We start from the raw sequence: 23189 nt of genomic DNA, 5'->3' as shown, positions 1-23189 counted from the left end.
TATTTTTAATGTTTAGTATTAGCTATTAAAACATCTGATACTAGCTAATGATGCAGAAAAAAATTGCCTTAAACAGATGAATGATCTGAGCCATTGTATTTAATCTCATATTCCCATGTCCTCTGATATAAATTTTGGCACTCTTCTGAGGATTGTTAAATGGAGACAGTAATCCTTAGACTTATAATGGCAGTGATGCATTTTGTAATGGGCAAAATCTTGTTGCTATCTAGCATTTTACAGAAAATTGTGAAAGAGTAAAAAAGTATTGCAGGAATTACTGTTGTTTTTTTTTTTTGATTAAAATTGTAACACTGTCTTAGAATGACAATCTGCCTTCCCAACTTCCATCTGGAGTTTCCCTTGAATAAATATTCCTTTCTTCTCAAATTTGTGAACTAAATTATTCAATGATATTGCTTTGTGATGTTAAACAGCTGTTGTGTTTCACCCCTAAAAGCACATTTCATTGATGGCTGAAGCAATTTTTTCATTTAAGCTTTATTTTAAAAATGTCCTCTGTACTGTGAGATAAATGCAATATATGCATACTAAACGATTCTATATATTTTATCACCTGTGATGAAAGCAAGATCTTTGTAAATGACAGATTTTATTAATCCCACAGATGCCACTGGAAAGGTTTTTAATAATAACAATGTTCCGGAAAAGCATAAACCAATCCAACAGACATTTTGTGGACATTTCATGGATATTTTCCAGGGGAAAGATGAGGGAAAGGCTGTGGATGTTGTCTATCTGGACTTTAGTAAAGCCCTTGACACCATTCCCACAGCATTCTCACATAAAAAGTGGCTGCTCAGGGCTTGGAAAGGTGCACTCTTTGCTGGGTGAAAAAAGGGTGGATGGTTGGGCTCTGAGAATAGTGGTGAATGGAGTTGAATCCAGTTAATAGCCGGCCCCTAGTGGGGTTCCTCAGGGCTCAGTATTTGGTTCAGTGCTGTTTAATATCTTTGTCAGTGATCTGGATGAGGGAAATGAAGTCACCCTCAGTCAGTTTGCCAATGACACCAAGCTGGGTGGGAGTGTTGATCTGCTGGAGGGCAGGAGGGCTCTGCAGAGGGATCTGGACAGGCTGGATTTATGGGTCAAGGACAATTGTGTGGGGTTCAATATGTATGAGTGCTGGGTCCTGCACTTAGGTCACAGCAACCCAGGTAGTGCTACAAGCTACTGGGGGGCCCAGTGGCTGAAGAGCTGCCTGGAAAAAAAAGGGTTTGGGAGTACTCCTTGAAAACTGCTGGACATAAGCCAGCAGTGTGCCCAGGTGGCCTAGAAGGCCAATGACATATCAGAAATATTAGAAGAGGCTGCCCAGAGAAGTAGTGGAGTTACCATCTTTGGAGGTATTCAAAAGATGTGTAGATTGTAATGGTTTACTGGTGGACTTGGCAGTTAGCAACTGGGCTTGATGATCTTAGAAGCCTTTTCCACACTTAGTGATTCTATGATTCTATGATCCCAGAGAAATAAGGAAGTTTATTTTCTGAGAAAGTACCTACTTTTATTTACTGATGAGAAAATTCACAGGGCCATATTCTGCCTTCAGAGAGTCCTACATAAATAAAATTGATTTCAAGAGAAATTGGTTGCTTTTACTGGAGCAGCAGTATTGCAAAGAATTATATAGAGATTCCAGCTATATTTGTCTTTAACTTCAAAATCCCCATTTTACACATGAATCAGCAATTTTAGCTTCTAGATCTGACAAAATCATCCAGAGGGAAATAAAATCTCCCATGAAGAGCTGAGGCCTGGCAGAATGTCCTAGAAAGAGTATCAGCTTGCTTTCCTTTACCCTTCCCCAGGCATCTGCCCCAGGCCACTCTCAGAGCCAGGATGTTGAGAAGCAGGGACCTTTTCTTCTAACCTGATAGAAACATTCCTAATTCGGTATGCTATGAAGATTTTTAAAATTAAAATTAGTGTACATCTAAGAATATTGAAAGGAACCACGACAGTTTTCTAACTTTTCTTATATTTATTATTCCTTATAATACACCAATACTAAAGTCCTTCTATTTGATCTGTCTCCTTCTAAATACAATAACTTAATTTACTAGAAGTACAAGGTCAGTGTTAATATCTGTCCATATAAAACTTTCAGTCAGTTATAAAATCTGATGATCTAGCCGCCAAGTGGCTAATCTAGCCACTAATCAGATACTTCATGACTTCTGATTAGAAAAAACCAGCTAGAGTAAAGCATGACTAATATGTTTTCCTGCTCACTGTGACCTGTTGTTTTGCTTTAATTGCTTGAACTTTAGGACTCATAATATCTTTTTCTACTTCTTCCTAAATTTTACAGCAGCATCATTTTTTGTCTGTCACTAGCTGCCATCTTTGGAGCTGAGCATCACCAACGTGAGCAGGACCCAAAAATTGCTCAAGACAGGAAATGAAAGTCCCTGTTATATCAAAATGGAAAGGGAAGGAAATGAAATGGCCTACAGTTTTGCATCTAGACACCATTGCATTCCATTCAGGAAGTTTCACACAATGGGTATAATGTACTGTCTAGCAGGAGAGTAAAAGGAATGGAAATCAGATTTACTCTGCTCTCTGATGTTTCCAATAGCAGTGATGTAGAAGATACCAATGAGAACTTTGTTAAGACTCTCTATGCTGTGGTCTATCCATTTGTATAGTAATACTAGTGTTTGCTAACATCTCTGAAAAGTTCATATTTAATCCCCAGAATTGTAACCTGGGGGCTATAATTAACTCCGACTGTTACTTAGACACATCCCTGTGATCCCCAAGCAGCTCCAAGCTGAATTCCTTTTCACATCCTAGTGAGTCTTTCTGTTCAACTTCTAATGACTCTGGAAGAGCCATGCATAATAAATACATGGTTCACAGACAGCTACTTAGACTGCTGTCTAACAAATCTCTAATTTGTTATCCTGTAAATATAGTAACACTTAAAATACAGAGACTCAATCAATGAATCTCTCTCCCTGTCTCATGTATCTGGAATACACAAATGCAATTCACTACTGCTGTTCATGGGCCAGCCACTCAATAGGTATATATATTACGGTATATATGCATGAACCATCTTTTAAAAAATGTACAAAGAACACTAAAATGCTGAAGGGAAACATATTATTTGCTTTTCTCTCCTTGTCGCCTCTCCTGTGATGTCCTTTGGCTTCCCTCAAAAGGGAAAACAAGGGAGTAAATTATCTGAAAAGGGAGTCAATTAACTGCATCAAATGCCTCAGGTCTACAACTGATTTCAATGTGTTATTCTTCATTTTATTAAAATAGGACCAGGCAAACCTACTTGAGACTGGCAGGACAAAATTCCATGCTGAATGTTGTAAATACTATAATTTTTCGTGACAGACGCTATGAGTTACAAGGTAAAGGGAGGAAGCTACAAAAGCTAGCAATCAAATGGGTTTATTTAAATGTTATCCAGTTGCTATATGGAATTCAAGAAAAATATTTGTTTATATTCCTGAAAGAGTATTACAACACCCCAAGTATCTTTCACTTCAAGGACTGGACAAAACAACCTCTAGTGGTCCCTATTGACCTCAACAATTCTGTGATCTGTGTGGCATCATCTCGAGTTTCCAGTGACAGAATGAGACTCTGTGTGTCTAGAGTAAATTTTTATATGTAATTGGATGACTGAAACAGAAATCTGTATCATGTAGATGCTGACTACCCCTACTAACGAATTTATTTAGTAGGAATTGTGTAATTCTCTGCTTGTGTATTAGGTAATGAAGGCATTGTACACTACCTGACAAAACACATTAAAGTTTGAAAATTCTGCCTTAAGTGCATAGTAGAGATTTTTTTCCAGGGTTGACAATTTTGTCTCACTACTTGGTTTCATTACATGGAATCAATCATCTCCAGGAGGTTGATTTTAGACAGCTCAGAAATTTTTGGTTTGAGGAGTAGACTGAATATTTTTCAGGGTTTTAATCTGCATGGGTGGGTGATCCTTCCCCTCTGATTTGTTTTAGTTTTGAAATAGAAAATAAGAAAGCTTGTCAAAGCCTTTGTTTTTGTCTGGCTTCATATAAAATCCATGTAGAATTCTGCATTCTGGCTGCATTTTCATAGGCTGACCTGGATTTCATGAAATTAAAAAGATTTGTCAGCTTTCAGAAGAAGTGCAGCTGAGATATCAGTTTGTAATTGTATCTGAAATGTGGTTGTCAGTTGAGTTTACGTTTCATTGAAACCATTATTCTCAGCATTGTGTCTTTAAAACAGCATGTTTTGCCAAAGAATGCTGCAAATGATCTGTTTGAGACTAAAAAGCAAACCAAAACATGCTAAATGAAAAACCTAACATAACCCAGGCTAATCAAACTCTTCCCTATTTTTGCTGTGACTCTCAAGATACTCAGTGGTTTTCTGCAATGACACCAGCCACCCCTTCAGCAGTCAGTTCTTCACCAAATCACTCAAAAATGCTGACTCTTGGGAGGGAAAATGCAAGTGAAAAGAGACATGTTCTAAAAACACTTAACAAACCAGGCATGCTTTTCCAGAGTTGGGATTTTGGGTTTTGGAATAAAGAATGACTATAGAATTGATAAGGAACTAAGAAACACCATGAACATTTGATAGGAATTCTCAGAGAGATTTCTTTTTTGAAAAGCACGTAAGTACTACTGATAATGATTCAAGTTCAGTTCCAAAATCCTGAAACTGTCTTGTTTTACTTCTGTTTATGTTTGGGTTTTTGTAATCTCTTTAGAGAAGATACTGATAAAAATCTCTGATGATTTTTGATATAAATAAATAATTAAATTATAAAAGCCTGATTTGATAATTATGAAAACAAGGAGGTACAGAGAGCTGATGGTGACTAAAATATTTCTAAAATTTTAAAGATAGATCACAAAATTTGGAGGTGGTAAGTAGAAGGGTTTCTGTATATTGTATGCTACCAAGGAATAAAAGACGTCACTTGCAACAGTTTTCCAGGGTTTATATAAGTGTATTTGAACCAAATCAAGGTCCTTCTCTAATTGATACAACCCAGAATTTCCATATTTGGAGAAGTTTATCAGTTGCCTTTAACAGGAAGTTAAGATAAATAGGATAGTTGATTACATGGACACAGCTATAAACAATGGAGTGTTTTCATGCTGACATAGTGAGATTAGCAAGCTATTAATGAAATCCCCATTTAAAAGTATTTTGTCCATGAATTGTGTGCAGTGAGAATCTCTATACCCTAGAGAAAACTAGTCAGCATTGATTCAAATATACACATATATGCTTAAAATAAAAACACACATCTATTATATATATTTCTGTGTGTGTGTATATATGTGTGTGTGTGTGAGTGTGTGTGTGTGTACACCCATATATCAGTCAGTTTTCTGATAGAGAGGAGGAAGGCAAACTAGAATGCAAATATAACTTTTGGCACAGAGATCATGTCAACCCAAACAGACTAAAATTAGTTGATGATTTTCCAAGTATAGATTTACATATTAAAAGAACAAAACAGTTTAATAAATTTACTGACTTAGAGACCAATTCATCCCAGAGGAAAGAGAAATTCTTGAGTATGGCTGTTGTCCAAAGTATTATAATTAGGAGAAACTAAATGAGACTTTACTTTGGTCTTGCAAAAGGATCTATTTTTCCTTTTGGCATTCATGACATGAGTAGGTTGAAAATTCTGTATCCAGTCAAAATATACAGGATCCATTAACAGGATTTAGAGTGGGAAAACAATGGTGTTTCTTGTTAAGAAAATTATTTGGGGTTGATTTAATTTCTGCTTTGGGCATTAGGTTCTGCTGGCTAGTAATTTTGATATGAAGTTGTGTTTTATATCCTATCCTGTAGTTGCACGCTGCCACAAAAGATACCTTTCTTCATCACGGGACATGTGATCCAAATAGAATGGTTTCTATTATGCTATGGTCAGGTATATAGCAGGGCATGGTGTTTTCTGTGTTCAGCCTCTTTTCCTTTTTATGAACAATAGTTTACAGGAAAAAAAACCCCAAACCACAACCCAACACCCCCAAAAATGTATTTGCCTTGCTTTAGACAAAAGCAAATTTAGGAGTGCAAGAAAAGGTCATATTCGTTTTTCTTTGAAACAGCTTCATATGGTTTCAGGCAAATCCCTCCCACAGTAGAAATGGATTATGAAATTCTAAGTCAGGATTGATTTTTGAGGACCAGCCTGCATTCTTCAGCACCCTTGAATCAAAAGGTTAAAACAGCAAATGACTTGTAACAAGAGGGAGTAATTATGGATGTCCTACTTTATCCACACTAGACATTAATTGTAAATCCTCTCACTGATAGTAAGTGCCTGATCTGACTGAAGTCTAGGAAAGAGCTGCCAAGGACTTCAGAAGTTATTAAATGAGAATATACTTGTAGTACATGGCAAGGAAAGAGTATACTTCAGATACTAGGTTTTTATTAATTTGGGAAGATAATTAGCCTTCTTCCTCTCAAGCCTGCAATGATAAAAATCAAAGGATTTAAATCGATCTTCCCCTGTCAGAAATGACATTTCTTCCATTCCTAATTATAGTTAGGAGAGAAAACATGCTCTGCTGTCCCCATCTTCCATCTCTGATTTACTACATTTTCTTGTGGAAGTGTACTTTAGAGCATTTCACTTTGGTTTATTTGTTATTTAAGAAATGAGGCACCATCCTCTTACACGCCTCACATGTAAGTGCTGTGAAATCTTTGGCTGAAAATCCTACTTAAATGTAAAACAAGGAAACAAGCCTCCTTGGAATTGTCCCAGCAATATGTCAAAAGCAGAGGACAGCTGAGGAGAAGGGTGTTGTGTATGTGAAGGAGAAACTACGGTTTTGGCTTTTTTCCTCTGTGTTACTTACGCACACAAAAACACACGCAAAAACACTGGGGAGGGCTTCTCAGAAGTGAGAGAATTTACGCTTGCTATACCTCAGCAAAATCTGATGCTGGTTGGCCAAGTTGAAGTAATCTTAAAAGGAAGTAAAAAAACCCATGACAATAAGCCGTTTTGTAGGTCCATTCTACAGCACAGGTAACGTAAAGCAAGGGAAAAATTGTTAGGCAGTAAACACTTGAATGCCAAGTGGCTGACACTGAGCTACTTAAATAGATATTTTAAAGTATTTCCTTTTCCTCTTAATAGAAAATTCACTCAGAAGGATTGTACACATAGACAATTCTTCTTAACCTCAGTGTTACAAACAAACCAAATGATTTTTCCACAGACAATAATTAGACAGAGAATCATTAGTAAAATCCTGCTGTAAACTGTATGCTTGCTGGAAGAATAATCAAGGAGTCTCAACAGTGCTTTTCAGAATTGTTATTTCCTGTCCTTTTTGAATAAGCATTACCCATTTTCTTTGTCCATCTATCAGAAAGGTTCCCATGCACATACTGAATGGATGTTTACTAAAATCTGTCAAACCTCCATGTTCAGCTCGTGGGAAGTGTACATTCTGCTTGCTGGATCTAAGGATGTTCAAGTGATGATGGGGTTCCCAACAAAGGGAAATAGAATTGTGATCTTTGTCAAATCATCCCATATATACAATTCTAGCAAGCAAGCACTGTCTTAATAAAAGAATTAAGAAATAACCCTACAAAATGTTTCTTATTCTAGACTTTGAGTGCAAGTATGTAATTTTGGCTGTATCAGACAATAAAAATACATTGATTTATGCAAATTTTTACTTCCCAAGCCCCAAAACACTTTATGAGCTGTACAACATATACAAGAACATTTTCTCTTAAGACTAAATGCAGCAATTTCTGCAGTGGAGTTCTGCATCTGTTAATTAAGGTACACTTGTAGCCCAAATTTCATTTTACAATACCCTTGTGTGCCATCTCCATACCTCAGCCTGGGAACTAAAACAGTGAGGTTGCCATTAATCTCTCCAGGCTCAGGAACTCTCCCAAAGAGATTATGAAACTAGATTAAATCTATTTAGAGAGCTCATGGGAGTGCAAAGAGTAGACATAGGTCAAAGTCCTGTATTGAGGGAACACTCTTTCCCTATCACAGAACATTTTATCATAGAATGGTGTAGTAAAGATGATCTTTAAAGATCATCTAGTGCCAGCTCCTCTGCCATGGGCAGGGTCACTTTCCACCAGACCCAGTTGCTCAAAGCCCCATTCAACCTGGCCCTGAACACTTCCAGGGGTGGGGCATCCACAGCTTCTCTGGGCAACCTGTGCCAGGGCCTCACTATGCTCACAGTAAAGATTTTCTTCATAATATCTAGTCTAAACCTGCCCTCTTTCAGTTTGAAGACATTACCCTTTGTCCTATCATTTCCCCTTTATTCTATCAGGATACCAAAAAAGTTGAGTGGTATTAAACTTGTAAGCTACAACGAAGATTTTCTTTATCCTTACAGGAGATAAGAGTGCCATTTGGCCTCTGAAAATATTCATTGAGTAGGAGGTAGGGCTTTTCAAGCATCATAATTGATAGATTTGTAATTAGCAAGCTTTGCAGCAGGAAGAAAATCATTGCATGATGACTAGATTACAAACCCTGTTCTTTCATCCTGCTGCTTGTGATTTTGCAATGGCTCTGATTGTAGCTTCTCTGACATTTGCATATCTTCTTAAGCATTTGAGGTGCATGCTGATTTCATGTTTTATCTCCTTTTGATATGTTGCAGGTGCTTGTCAGTGACTAGCTGAATTTCTATTAGTGTTAGCTTTTATTCTATTGAAATATTTGTGCAGAATAATATATCACCAAAGCATAACATGAGTCCATCTTAATCCAACTGTGTGGAAAGACTTACAGAAGGCACTGAATGCACCATAGAAGAGAGGTGTTTTGGTCTGATCATTACAGGTGGATGGGTAGGGAACTATTTTACTACATGCAATGCATGGGGGGAGCATTTAAGAGCAGTTTTGCTCCATTTGTATTCTGCAGGTTATCTATGCAGATGATTGATGTGGCCTCCCCTTTTCCCTCAGTTGCTGCCTTTGCCTCATGATTAACACCAATCTAGTATCTTGTCACAACTGAGGCATCAGTGGGACTTCAGAGTGACAGGTGCCCTCATGGCAAATACACTCAACAGCAACTGGAGCTAAAAGGCCAGTCTTCAAAAATGGGACATGTTGACAGCTGTGGAAAGGTATCATAGTGTATCATGTGCTATTAGGTTATTTGATCTTGTGCTTTGAAGAAAGATTCTGGGCTGGTGACTTAAGACTTTTACTCCAACTCATTATTTCTTGGCTTACTTCCCTTCTGGAACCTGTGTTTCTTCACCAACACTGATGATAAAATCAAAATATTCAACTATTTTATGTATGAAGCTTTAGTAATTCAGGTGTTTGTAGGAATTTGGGATCTTTCCATGATGATACTTGCAGAAAATGACTAGCAGGTGTGTAAGATTATTTTCACATAGCTGTAAGAACAGCAGGCATCACAACCTATTTTTTAATGTCTATTTCAGCCTGTATTCCATTTGCTCATTTTTATTTGTTATTTTAGGGCTCAGTTCTGCAATGACAGATAGGCAAATCACTTAGACAAAATTCCTGTAGAATGACCCTTTTTGGGACAGAGAATCTTGGTTCGCAGTTGTGGTAAATGCACATTTATATAATATAAAATAATCTGTGTAAAAGAAATTCTTCACTATGATTGGAAAAAAATATTAAGAAAAGTGTGCTCAAAAATTCCACTGCCCAGCTTATATTGTTATAATAAGAAATGTTGCTAGCATAGTGTTCAGTTTAGAGGAATCATGAAAGTATTAAAATTCCCTCTTTTCTAGCCCTTGACTAACAACATCGAACAAAATATGAATTACTAACCTTCAGCACTGCATTTTGTTGTTTTCCTCAGTCGCAAAAGGGTTTTGGGATATCAACAGGACTGTGCCTTCTAACAGGAATGAAGTTAAAGTCACCTTCAGCCATCTCAAACTCTAGTATGTGCATATGGGGGGGGGAAAGAGTAATAAATTACAGATGGATTTTTTACTGTATTCAGTAGCCAATGATACTATTGCATTTTTTTACTGTTTCAATATTTTTTGAGGTTGGCAAAGGGTTGCATTTATTTTTCTATGTGTGGTGGCCAGCTACAAAGACACTGGTTGCACATAGAAGTATAGCTGGAAAGTTGATGTGTCTTATTTCTTTTTAATAGCAATTCATTTCAGCGATCACAGTGAGGACCCATGCTTTATAAAGCCTGGCATTATCTGATTATTATTTTTTACATAAAAAAGTCATTCAGGATTTTGAAAGGTTTTTCTTGAACTTCAATACCAAGTTACATTCAAATCAGCTGTTCAAATCAGCAATCACTTTTAAGAATATTAGTTAGGGGGTTTGTTGGGTTTTTTTGGGTTTTTTGTTTGTTTGTTTGTTTTTTTAATAAATGGAGAGCACAAGAAAGAGTGCATTTATTTATAATTATACCATTTTTATTATTAACCAAGTAGATGACACTGAATATTCATATTTCCAATGTAAAACCAACTACCGGAAATTATAAGTAATACTTAAATCTTTTTTATTTCTGTAGTGATAACAGATATATTAGAAATATGGATTCTTTATAAGAAATGGCTAAATTTGCAAGAACAGGTTTATGTGTTTTTCCTGAAGAAACTCTCTGTGATATAAAAAGAAACCCTTTTTTTATTTTTTTTGCTCTGCATTAATAACTGCACCTAGAAATAATACAGACAGTTGTGGTAGAATATACATCGCGCAAACTCATTTATAAACAAATCTAACTTTATATATGAGAATAATGACAAAATGGAGGTCCTTTGCAAGATAACTCATTTTTATAGAGGAAATGGCTCAGCTGAGCTTGACAGTTTTTTTGAAAACAAAAGAATTATACTTTGACCAGCAGCTCAACAGGGATTTTTGGCAAGGCTGGGTTTATCATTTGCAAGGGCCAACAACTCCCTCTGCCTCACACGCTGCACAAGGAACAGTAAATGAGTTGGGGAGGGCTTTTATTTGCAGGAAGAAATGACAGTGCCAGGACCACTGAAGTTTTAAAAAGGCGAAGATAAAAAATGTGCTTCTTTGCCCCTGCTTTAACGTGCTGACATGCCAATGTCACTTTAACAGCTTAACAAAATAATGCTTCAGAGATTGAACCTGCCTCTCACATGCTCAGTGGTAGATTTGCAACCACCAGCTCCTAGCATTCCCCCTCATTTCCTTGTAGAATTTAATCTCAGATACAGTAAATTAGATGGACAACTTATGCTGGATTCTCTCCCTAATGGGCATTGCCAGCAAGATTCAGGGTACTATGATCTGGTGTCCTGCATCTCAGAGGAAATCTTTATGCCACAGAAATACTTTCACAGGCTGTGCTATTCATAATTACTTGAAGTAACATTTCAGTCCTTCCTCCTCATTTAATTGACCCATGCTCATCACTTCCTTGCCATTTTCCTTCCGACATTTCCCCTTCCATTTTGTTTCCCTGTAGGTACTTGCATCTGGAGCTAATGACCTTTTGTAAATATTGCAGTCTTTATATTTTGATTCTAAAATGACATGTATGAGGGTGTTCACAGCTATATTCAAGAGTAAATTTGTAGCCTGTCTTGTTATTGACAACCACAGTACAGTGTTTCTCCAATAATGTTTAACTTACAAATGCTGCCACTCCACTCATCTCAGTGGTTTGGACTCAGTCCTCTGAGGCAACAATCATCATAGCACTATTTAATGATGAACTCTGAGTACCAGGTTTGAGCATCTTGTTGAATAGAACAGAAATGTTCCTTGCAAAAACATATTGAATATTCAGAGGTGTGTGACCTTTGGTTTTGCAGTCAGATAAAAGTTGGCTTCTTTTTTTCCTGTCTAAGATTACAAAAGTAAGGAAATAAAAAGATAAGGTAAATTGCATATTTATGCTTATTTCCATCTCCCTCAAGGAATCTGAGAAGTACTTAGAATGCAATTATTTACTTCAGATATTCTGTCCAGGAAAATGTTTCCAGAAGCATTTTACAGACTTACTGTAAATAATACAATCACACACTTCAATCATAAATAAGCAAGGAGGAGCAGAAAAGAGAGAACTGAGGCATAAACAGAGATTTGAAGTCTGCTGCTGAATCTAGGAGACAGCAGAATGCAGAGTGGTTGCTCCAGGTGACAGGGGAGAAACCAGGTCTACTAAGGATGACAAGGCTGGGTGAGAGGGAATGGAGGAGCTCAAAGTGTGAGACAGATAAAAAGTATGAAGTCCTGTGCAGGAGCTTCTGGCAGCTCCATTTGGAGGGGTTTTTGTGGTGGGGGAATTTTTGAAGGTTTTGTTCTGCTTTTTAATCATGTCTTAAAAGAATATGCGAGACCACTTTTTTTTTCTTTGTATTTGATTGTGAAGGTGGGTCATTTCATAGCAAAAAAAGTAAAAAAGAAAAAGGTATTTTGAGCATGCTCTAGCACCATGAACAAGTTTCCTGTTACAGAGGAAGAAAACAAGGATCAGAGCACCACATCTGGACAAATAGAAAGAAATGTGTCCATCACTTTGTGTAGCCAAAGAGTACTGAATGGCAGTGTTCAGGGAGCTCTTGCTGTGCTTCTAGTGGTGGAGGTGGGTGAAGAATCCTTGGGAAAAATGGGTGGCTGTTCTCAGGTGTTCCTTTTAAGGGAAGCAGGAAGGCTTCTTTAGGAGAGATGTGCACAAATACACAACGGTAGCTCCTGGTAAAACTAAGTGCTTTCAAGAGGAGAGGAAAGCTGTTCTATTATTATATATGTGTGTATATATATGTGTATGTATGCATAAAATTTATATTATAGTATTGACTAAATCCTAATGGTCATAATGTTGCCAGAGTTGGATATCAAGTGTCATTAGCCAAGAGTGATCCTTGGTTCAGATCCCAACTGGAGCATAACAGCCCACATTTGAGAGGAGAATAGCTGTATGCAACCTGCCTGTGATCCCAGATGCATAATAAATTCTGAAGCATGCACAGAAAGAGGTCAGGGAACAAGAGTTTACTTAGGTCCCAGTTTTACTGCTGTACCACAGGACAGATGAATTACATCTCCTGGGAAAGTTTTTCTGCTACACATTTGTTTGTATACATGTGGCTATCATGATCAGCTCATTAGATGAGACATTTAGATGACTTTTGAAAGCATGTTCTCTATTAGCTCAGAACCAGCAACCTACATGGATTTCCACATCCTTATAGGATTTCCTATGGCGTGAACCACATGTTATCTACTGATCAAGACACTGAGAATTACAGACTTCAATCTTCTAAACATCACCAATAATTGTCTGACCTTTGAGCAGACTCTGACTCAGTTTCTCTCTTTAGGGTTGTTTGTAAAGATTAAATCATTGCAACAAAGCTTTTTGAAGACAAAACTCTTTTGTAATAGTTAAATATCCTATCTAATTTTGAGCAGAATAACTCTCAGTTTACAAGTCTGCTAAATGGACCTGGTTAGAGCAAGGCCCATATATCTTGGCCCATTGCCAAACTTTTGCCTAACTTAGGTAATATATGCAAAAAATAAAAAGATGTCAAACTGAATTTTGGTGACTATTACATGTAATGATTTGGAGATTCTCGTTATAATTAAGCCTTCATAAACATGTGAACTATTAAGATATAAGTTTGGTATTTAAATGAACTCTTAGAAGGCTCCAAATAATATATCCTGACAGCTTCATGAAAATATGTTATAGCCTACTGGCCACAGTTGGCTTATATAGGCCATAATTAGATGGCAGCCTTTTCTATGCCTTCCTTTTTTATCTTTTTTATCTTTTAAATAAAGGATAATGGGAAACTCACATTTATCTGCCTGTCTCAGCTCTGTCATCTCTTGGCTACACCATAACTTTTTCGTACTGAATCTTTCAAAGCTGGAAGGCACAATATGCAGTAAGAGTTACGGTTTACCCGTGTCTTTAGCTCTGTGATTGTCATTTTTCACTTTGCTTTCAGGGATGGAAATTCCAAGATTTGCCCTTGACTCTGAGGTTATTTTTTTTTCCTCTCACAGCTTTTCAGCCTGTTTCCATGCATAGAGCTTTCTCTGGAGTGCTGCCAGAAGTTATCTTTATCCCATCACCCCCCTGCTGTTGCCAAAACCTTGCTCATATGCCAATTGCAATTCAGTTGTTTATAATCTCTATTAATTTCTCGTATGCACATTTTACAGATTAATGCCAAGCTACTGTCAAAGAACACCCATTTCCAATCTATAAGTACCATCACCGCTGTCCCCATGATCTTAGAGGCACACAAGGATCAGACACAAGGGTTAAACAGGGGTAGTGAAAGGAATATTTTGATCACATACTAAATTAGCAGACTTTATGCCTTCATAATTATAAATTTCTTACCATATTCACAAGTCAGTTGTCAAAGTCATCAGTGGGTCTGGCTTAGGTCAATATCTCCTTCTAGAAGCCATTTGCAATTTGAATGTATATATCACATTTTAAAACCACAACAAAAATCTTCTTTAGATTGAAAATATGTGTTAAAAATATCAATGCCTGAGTCTGAGATCATCCCAGTGTCTGACACTACCTGCCACCTGGTGGAAAAGTTTCTTAGTTGCATTTTTCTCTTGATTTAGTTGATTAAAGGTTTCTGGGAAAATCCCTAGTTTTTTAGTGTGCAGTGCAATCCAGAAAAGATAGATTTTAACTAGCTGAGAAAGGCTAGAACTGACTTGCCAAACTACCTTCTAGACATAGCAGTTGGGACCCCATGACAACACAGACTGGGAAATCTGCTGAAGATAACTCTGATGGTTACTCACAGTAGGCTTCATGGTGCCACTGCTACCCTAAAGCCTGGATTGTCTTAAAGCTGGCTTGAGCCTGTTTCCATAAGTCAGTCACCACATTTTAGACTTACTATAAATCTGTCTTGTGCTAATTTAAAACAGATTGTCCTGTGGCTGTTTGAATTGTGACAACAGTGGGTGTTATGTCCTTATTGATTTGAGCACTGTTGCTCACTCTGTTTGTGCTCTGTTCCATAAAATGGGAAGGATAGCAATGTGAGTGAAGGCCCTTTTCCGTGTAAGGAGTATATTCTCTTCTGTGTCTCCTCTGCAGTAAATACCATGGTGAACAATTGCCACTGCTATGGAAGATGCTGCGTAAAGATGAAGGTCTATTGAGAGTGAAGGTCATGCTCTATCTTGAAAAGTTGACTTCAGGCCTTCAGGCAGATGAGGGGCTTAGAGATTTCAGGCTCCAGTTACTATGTTCCATTATGTCTAAAAAAAGATTTTGTAGCTGATTGTAAGCCATACAGATATGAGAGAGATACAGCTTGAGGCAAGGGCATTTTTAGTTTCTGGATTGTGGTAAGGACTTTTTTAGCAACATGCTAAATATACAGATTCTGCATTTCATCCAGTAACTCCTGAAGGTAAAACATACAAGCTATTCCGAGAGTAGATTCAGAACCTCAGGACAGACATTTCTCAAGTAAGTACTGCTTATCTTTGGGATGCAAAGCTGTGCTTCTTCTTGTCTTCTTTTATTTGACCTATTGCATTTCTGATTGTACTGTGGTACAGATTAAAAAGCACAGATAGAAGATCTTCCTCTTTCCACATCAGTCCAAACTCAGTTTTACCTCTATCCTACCTAAAATTAATGCTTGCTTTTGGAATGGAAGGTTCTGAGACTTATTTTGCAAAGGAACTGCCTAAGTCATAATGAAAAGTATCAGAAACACCTAGTCTTGATCTCATCCTACTACTACTACTGGCACTAATGATGGTGACAGTAATGACTGCTACTACTAAAAGTTTCTTGGTTTTGTGTCTGAATCACCAGAAAACTTGGTACTTTCAAATTGCAGTGGCTGAAGAGCACTGTTGTGCTGCCTGAACTTAATATATTTAGACTAATAGGTGAATCAAGAACTGCTTACAGAGTAACTCAAGATAGCTCCTAAATGTCACTGAATTCCAGAATTTCACTTCAGATGACAACATTGGCACTTCAAAGCATCTTGCCAGAGGCAGTTGTCAAGTTTTTATGTATTAAAACCATTGTTAGACCTAGGAATCATTAAAAAAAAATCTGTTTCCATTGAGACTTATGAATCTGAATTAAAATCCCATGGAAGTTCGAATCTGAAAGTGGTGGGAATGATCTGCTGAAGAGCAGAATTGGATCTTGACTTGAGTTTGAGGCCAGAGGCATAACACGCCACCTCCCTGCTCAGATACTTTCTGAGGTGAAGACATCCAAAGTCTGTCACAACACCACAACGCATAAGATGAAAGCAAAGCTTTTTTAATATTGCACCCACTCAAACGTCAGTCAGGGAGCCTCTTCTGAAACAGCTCTATCATCCTACACTAAAAACAGGTGTTAGGTAGCAGTACCTTGCTACAAAGAATTGTTCATTTTTTCAGCAAGTTTTCTTGATTGTGAACAAATAGAAAACCTTCTTAACTTCCTGATTTGATGCAACAATATTATGAGCAAGTAAAATATGAATTTTCCTCTTCAGCCTGTAAATGTTGAAATATTTGTAAGATTAGTCACGTGACAAAGCTCTTTATCTTGAACATTCCTCAGCTGAGATCTATGTAATCTATGCTTCCTTTGTATGTTGAATTTTTAGGAAAAAAACAAGGAGAAAATAAGCTTATATGAAAAAAACACCAATATTCCACAACCAATTTACAGTTTTACCTAGGACTGCCCTATCTTGGCTATCATTATAACTATGTATCAGCTAAAGGGACTCATTTTTATCAGCACAAAGGGATAAATGTCTATATGAGTAATCAGACTTACTGCAAGAAGTAAAATTTGCTTTGCAATTTCAGCTGGGTTCACTTAAACTGTCCTTATAATTTAAATTATATTTTTATTGATGTTTAGAACTCTTATCAGAAAAAAACAAGGTAGAAGGAACACACAAATAAATTCATCCTGATGGAAGTTCCGTGAAGAGCTTTTTGGGTTTTTTAATTGGTAGATCTGAGACTCTCTTTGCTGGTGTCTTTACTTAGCGTTACTTAGGAGATGTCCCAAATTACTCCTCTTACTTTGTAAATGGTTTAAATTTATCATTTCAATGCTACATTTAAGGGTAAGTGCCTTACTTGCTTCTGTCCTCTTGAAAGCAGGTTCTTCAAAAGCTGGGATAATTTAGTATTATTTTTTCATGTTAATTAGGTATTGAAGAAAGCATCTAATAGTGTAATGTGGGCATTTTCCTGTGGATGCAAACTGAGGTCTTGGGAGTGCACGTTTACACCTTTAGTCTTTCTGAAGGACAATTTGTTTCCCTGTCGAAAGAGCTGTGTGTACCATCGCTGGCAAAATCAAAAGCTGCAAGTAAACACAGGTTTTCCCTCGTCTTTATCGTGCTTGTGCAGGTACAAATTTGCAGCAAGATTTTCACAGCAGTATACCTTCAGTACACAAATGGAAAACTCTCCAGAAAATGAAATGAGGGAGATGTCTAGTAAAAATGGAAGTTTTCAGAGGCATGTGTTAGCTTCCATTGACTTCTCAAAGTAGTTAACCTCTGCAGAAAGATGGGGTTGTTGCTTCATTTGCATTGAGAGCTATCTAAAGTTCACCTGAACCTTTGAAACTTTACATCATAAAGGAAAAGGGAAGAGATGCTAGAATCAGAACTGCAGAGAATGTCTTGCAACTATGATAAACAGGAAAGAGAAGTAAATAAATTTTAAAATTCCTGGGCAAGTGGCCTCTCTACTTATTTAGGAAGCCAATAGTTGTAGAACCAGGCAGGTTATTAAGCTGTATTTAAGGCTGAGAAAAAATCAAAACAAAGCTGAGTGTGACTTAGGTCTTTGTGTATGGGATGATAGAAATAAAGAAGCAAAAGGTCACAGAAGGAAGAAGTGCTTGATCTTCCGGAATGATGAATGACACCAAAACACAAAGAAGGACTTACACATTGAAGTTGATGGAACTACCTGCACCTTGAAAAATTAAGCCAAGGAAGAGAGAATCTCTGGGAGAAAGTTGCAGATGTTGACCTCCTAAAGGAGAAGAAAGCAGAAGGGACAAAAACCGAGAAAATTAAAATAGACGAGAATGCAGAACTGAAGACAAGTTCAAAGTTAATTTTATTAGAACTGCCTTAGCATTTCATTTTAATTTCAATGAATGTCGACCATGTTTGCTAGTGCTGAGCTTCACCTACTGAAGTGGCCATGAAGCCACTTCTTTTGTGGGATACAACTGCTTTGAGAAAACATTGTGTTCGCTGCACTGTGTAAATGCTAACTCAGCAAGGTAACAACAGTAGAGGCTACTGCAGTATAGATGCTTATGCATTTATATTTTTGATGGTACCAGGTGATCCTTTCCATCTCAAGACAGCCTAGTGCCATATGTTAATACTTTGCTCTCATTCTTGTTCCATTTCTTTCATCACCTGGGCCTATGAAACTGATCCAGCATGACTGAGACAGAAGGATCCTTCACTTCACAATGATTCATTTTTTTTTATTTCACTTAAGTGATTTCTAATCTGCTTCAAGACTATGCTCCTTACCCTGTGGAGATTTATTTTCTCTGAGAGTTCCTTATGAAGAAGTATTAAAGTAAGTTATGTCCACTGAATCACCTTTATGCACTGTTTCATTAACTTTTCCAGAGAATCTGAACAGGTCAGAGGTGTACTATTTTTTTTTTTCAAGAACTTATGATCCCATTCTCCAAGTACTGTTCTACTCTTTCCGTAATTAAGACTCTACCATTTCCGTATTTCCAATTTCTACCTTAGCTGAGGTAGTTTATGTTCCAATATATTCACAGGTAGGATTTCCAAATATTTAAACCAAGCTTTGTGATGTGCTTTCATTTCCTGACCAAAGATATGACATAATTTATATGCATTAAAAATGTAAAGGATCTAATTTCACAGCAAGAAAATTTCATCTTAACAGGAATTATTGGCTTGACCAAGTTTTTCACTGAGAATCACTGTATTCACTGGAGAAACATGACCTCCGAATTCATAAACCGATGGATTCACAGAAAGGTTATCTGGAGGAGACTTCTGAGCACACATTTCTGCTTGAAACAGTGACAGTGCTCCTATGACTTGGCGTGGCACCCTCTGTGACTTTGCTTAGTAGAGTCTTAAACCCTCCAAGGATGAACATTTCACAACCTCTGTGGGTAACTTGTTCCAGGTCTGTATTACCTCCTCAGTGATTTTTTTTTCTTATAAACTGATATCTGGTCTGAACCTGTTAAGCCACAGAGTGTGGCTGTTATTCCCGTATACTTTGTTTTGCCACCTTCACTTGCCGGAACAGTCTGGGTCAATCTTCTCTGAAACTCCCCTATATGCAGTTCTTGGCCAGTGTTAAATTCACCTGTTTGACTCTATTTTCCAGACTAAACAAGACCAGGTATTGCTGCCTATGGACCAGCCATATGCCCTTGGCTGCTGGTGGACCTCACAACTCCTCTCCACATTACTTTTTGAATTGGGTTGAGTACCAATCTCTGTGAAATCTCACCAGTGCTCGGAAGAGAATGATAATTTACTTTGATCTACTGGCTATACTTTTCAATGAGCAGTATTTCCATTTTCTGGTGAAAACACATTCAGTAGCTTATATGCCACCTTGGAGACCATTGCCTTTTCAGTGGGGCCATTACTCTTGTCATCCTGTCCGGATGCTTAGGATTACTCTGCTATATGTGTAGAACTTTCCACTTTTTCTTGCTGAATCTAATAATGTCTTTATTGTATTATTCCTCAAGTTTGTTTAGGCCACTCTGGCTAGAAACTCTGACATTTGCTTTCAGCTTCTCTCTAAGTTTATGGTCACCTGAAAATACGCCAAAGGTACTCTAGATAGTTGTCAAGGTCTTTGATGAAGGTGTTGAACAGTATGGGATGTAGTACGGAACTCTGCTCATTGCTGTCAGCCAGCTGCACAGTGATCTCCATTCTTTGACTGTGGTGATGCAGGCCATTGTTCCTCACCTTACAGTCTATTCATCAACCTATATTTCCTTAGCTTCCAAGTGAAATTCAGTAGGAAACAATATCAGAGAAAGCTTTTGATTTACATACATGAAAAAAAAAAGAGATTTGAACAAGATAGTTCCCTTTTTATAATTTCCTATAAGCCTCAATAGCTTACATTTCTTTTTGTTATACTATCTCAAGAAACAGTTAACTACATTCCCCAGTTTAATACCTTGAATATTGTCAAGATAAGTCTCCTTTTTCCTTTTTTTTTCTTTTGGGAATCAGATCCTGGACATCACAAATTTTGGGGTCTTTTTATGATCTCCTGTGGGATGATTTTTGCAAGTGTCTCAGTGAACAACAAGACTACTGTAGCACACACTACTACAAATGTGTGCCCAGCAACTCTCAAGTACTGCAGGATACACAGTTAGTTTCAGTTCCCCGTAGATTCCTTGGTGTCTTCTCACTCTGATCAAAACTCCCCCTTCCACTGCTGGGGCAGGAAGCAGATGCTATTTGTAGATGGGCATTCACACTGGACCTGTAAAAGCCATTCACTGAAGCCATCCCAGAGCTTTTCTTCAATAAGGACCTTCTTAAAATTGCCTTTCTATACCCAGCCACTGAAACTTGAGACTTGGCATCTATTTGTCTCTGTAGCTCCAGTCTGTATTGATCACTGGGTTTGGAATTAGCCTGGTATGGTTGGGGGTGGTGGGCATTATGAGCATGGGCATACAATAAAACTTATTCTTTTAGGTAACCAGACTTATAAGTTGCATGAAAATGAAATCAACAATTGACTAAATTGTGTCTACTTTGGGTTTGTTTGTTTGTTTGTTTTTCTCCTAATACAAACCATTTAAACTTCAACTTAAACATAGGAGCCACATCCAATAATCTAGACAAAAAAAATTTACATCATGGTTTGCTTGCTCTCTTGGCCATATCTCTGACCTTGAAACTGTAAGCTCAGTATGTGAGGCAGGCAGACACCATTTCTGATTTTCTGCAATACTGGACAAATTACTACTTATGCTGAACACTGAATCCTCCCTTCTAGTGCTGGCCACATTGCTCGTGTATTTCTGCAAAGGGTGTCTCAGTTATTGACCACTGTGTTATCTTTGTTCAGGATATTGTGCAGTTTTCTCAGAGTAAATGAGGTTTTACAGGGAAAAGATACCAAGACCAAATATCTGAGACCAAACCAGGAACTTTTATCCATGTGCCAATGTTGGTAGATCTCACACCCATTTTAATAAGCTGTCTAGCATGTAACAGCTGACTAACTATGACTATCATTCATCCTCCACCAAAATACATGCAGGCTAATATGAAGTTAAGGAGAAATAAAGAGATTATTATAGGGATGAAACACCTCTCCTGTGAGGAAAGGCTGAGTCAGAGTTGCTTAGCCTGAGAAGAGAAGATTCTAGGAGCATCATATAGGACCTTTCACTACCTAAAGACTCTGGAAGAGTGCCAGAGAGGGACTTTTGAGTCAGACAGTGAAAGGAAAAGGGAAAATGAGTTAAAACTAAAAAAGTTTATGTTTAGGTTGCATATTAGGAAGAAATTCTTCCCTGTGAAAGTGGTGAGACACTGGCACAGGCTGCCCAGACAAGTTGTGGATGCTCCATCCCCAGCAGTGTTCAAGGCCAGGTTAGATGAGGCTTAGAGAAACCTGGTCTAGCAGAAGGTGTCCCTATGCATGGCAGGGGGTGCTGGAACTAGATGATCCTTAAGGTCACTTCCAACACAAAACCTTTTATGCTTCTGGAAAGCAGTAGAAAAGTCAGCCATGTAAAGGTCAAAAGGCTCTTGCCTCCCTACCAACTTGAATAAGAATTTGGTGGGATAGTATAATCTTGCTCCTAGTATGTGCATTCTTCAAAACCTAGTGCTCAAAGCTTGTTTCACTTCCTAAAAATATATTTTGCTTACATCCTTCACTCATACTTTATAGAGTATTCAGAGAAACAGAGTCCGAGCAAATGGCAGCATTGTCTCTGAGAGCTGGAGCACAGCTCAGTATTCCAGCATTAGCAAGTGAAAAGTAGTGAGTGTAATTAGTTGAAACAATACTTAACAAATGCCCTGGTACATTTGTAATCCTATGCAAACACCGAGATGACTGCATCCCCACAGTAACTCTGATGACTTTAGTATATTTAAAATGGATTTAGCTCATCAAGAGAAATGCTAGACATGTCTCACTCTTTAAATATATTCATTTCCCTTTGAAATTGATTTAATGAGGAGGCTGATTTAGCCTATACAATCAACAGAATCAGACTTTAAAATTGCATACTATATTACATTATCTATATGTATATATATGCGTGCACAAGCACATGCACATCTATATTTTTGTATAAACATACACTATTTTTGTATAGATAGACACTGGTTTTGCTCTTTCATCACCTCTAGTCATCTTTCCACAGAAGACAGTTAAGAAAAATAATTCAGGAATCCTATGCTTACTTAAAGAAAGACTATAATGTGGCCTTCCAATTAAAGGTTTATAACGCCTGAGGCCCGGAGTGTTAGGAGTTTCTGTAGAAAAAAAGAAGAGGGTAGTTGCAAAAGGCAGCAGCAGATATTTTATTCTTATAAGATATTATATTATATTAAATATGATATTACATTGTATTATATTAAATCTTATAATATATTATATTTTATTATATTATTATAATATATTCACCCTCACCAAAAAAGCAAAATGAATACCCTTCCATTGATTACAATGATACATCCCATTCAGTATTTGAAACAAAAAGAGGTTAGGATTTATTGTAATATGTGTGTGCAGAGTATTTAAAAACTGCTTGCATTTTAGGGAAAATTGAAGTAGCTTGTTTTTCTACTTACTTAAGACTGTACTAAGACTGAATTATTTTAATTTCTTTCCAGGGAAATAAGAACTTTGTGACAATAGTAGATTTTGAAGCAAAGCAATTTAAATTTTATAATTACTAGGTAACAAGAGAAGGGGTAAAAGTTCAGGAATTCTTCATTTGAGGCTGTGTGTGCTGATTAAGTCAGGACGGAATTGCTGAGAAGTGTTAGCTGGTTTCTATGGGATGTGTGCAAATTTTATACAGGAGATGTACAAAATGCAATTTTTCATATTGTTACCGTATAAATCACCTTTGTAAGCAATTCATTATCTCT

The 23189-nt window shown here is 37.3% G+C and overlaps 1 protein-coding gene and 1 long non-coding RNA gene across 6 annotated transcripts in view; one reads left to right on the top strand and one right to left on the bottom strand.

The window, feature by feature from the left end:
- TENM4 (teneurin transmembrane protein 4) overlaps nt 1–23189 on the bottom strand; it is a 1559611-nt gene that overhangs the window by 700773 nt on the left and 835649 nt on the right. The window lies entirely within an intron of this gene.
- LOC135294455 (uncharacterized) overlaps nt 1–23189 on the top strand; it is a 93170-nt gene that overhangs the window by 32581 nt on the left and 37400 nt on the right. For 2 of the 3 annotated variants that reach the window (XR_010356564.1, XR_010356563.1), the window contains exon 3: nt 2333–2571. The exons of the other annotated variant lie outside the window; for it this stretch is intronic. This is a non-coding gene — a long non-coding RNA (uncharacterized LOC135294455). Of the gene's footprint in view, nt 1–2332; nt 2572–23189 lie in introns of those variants that run through there. 3 annotated transcript variants of the gene reach the window in all.

Source organism: Passer domesticus, chromosome 2 (assembly GCF_036417665.1).
Source record: "Passer domesticus isolate bPasDom1 chromosome 2, bPasDom1.hap1, whole genome shotgun sequence".
Taxonomy (NCBI): Eukaryota; Metazoa; Chordata; class Aves; order Passeriformes; family Passeridae; genus Passer; species Passer domesticus.
This window is presented reverse-complemented; position numbering and strand designations above follow the sequence as displayed.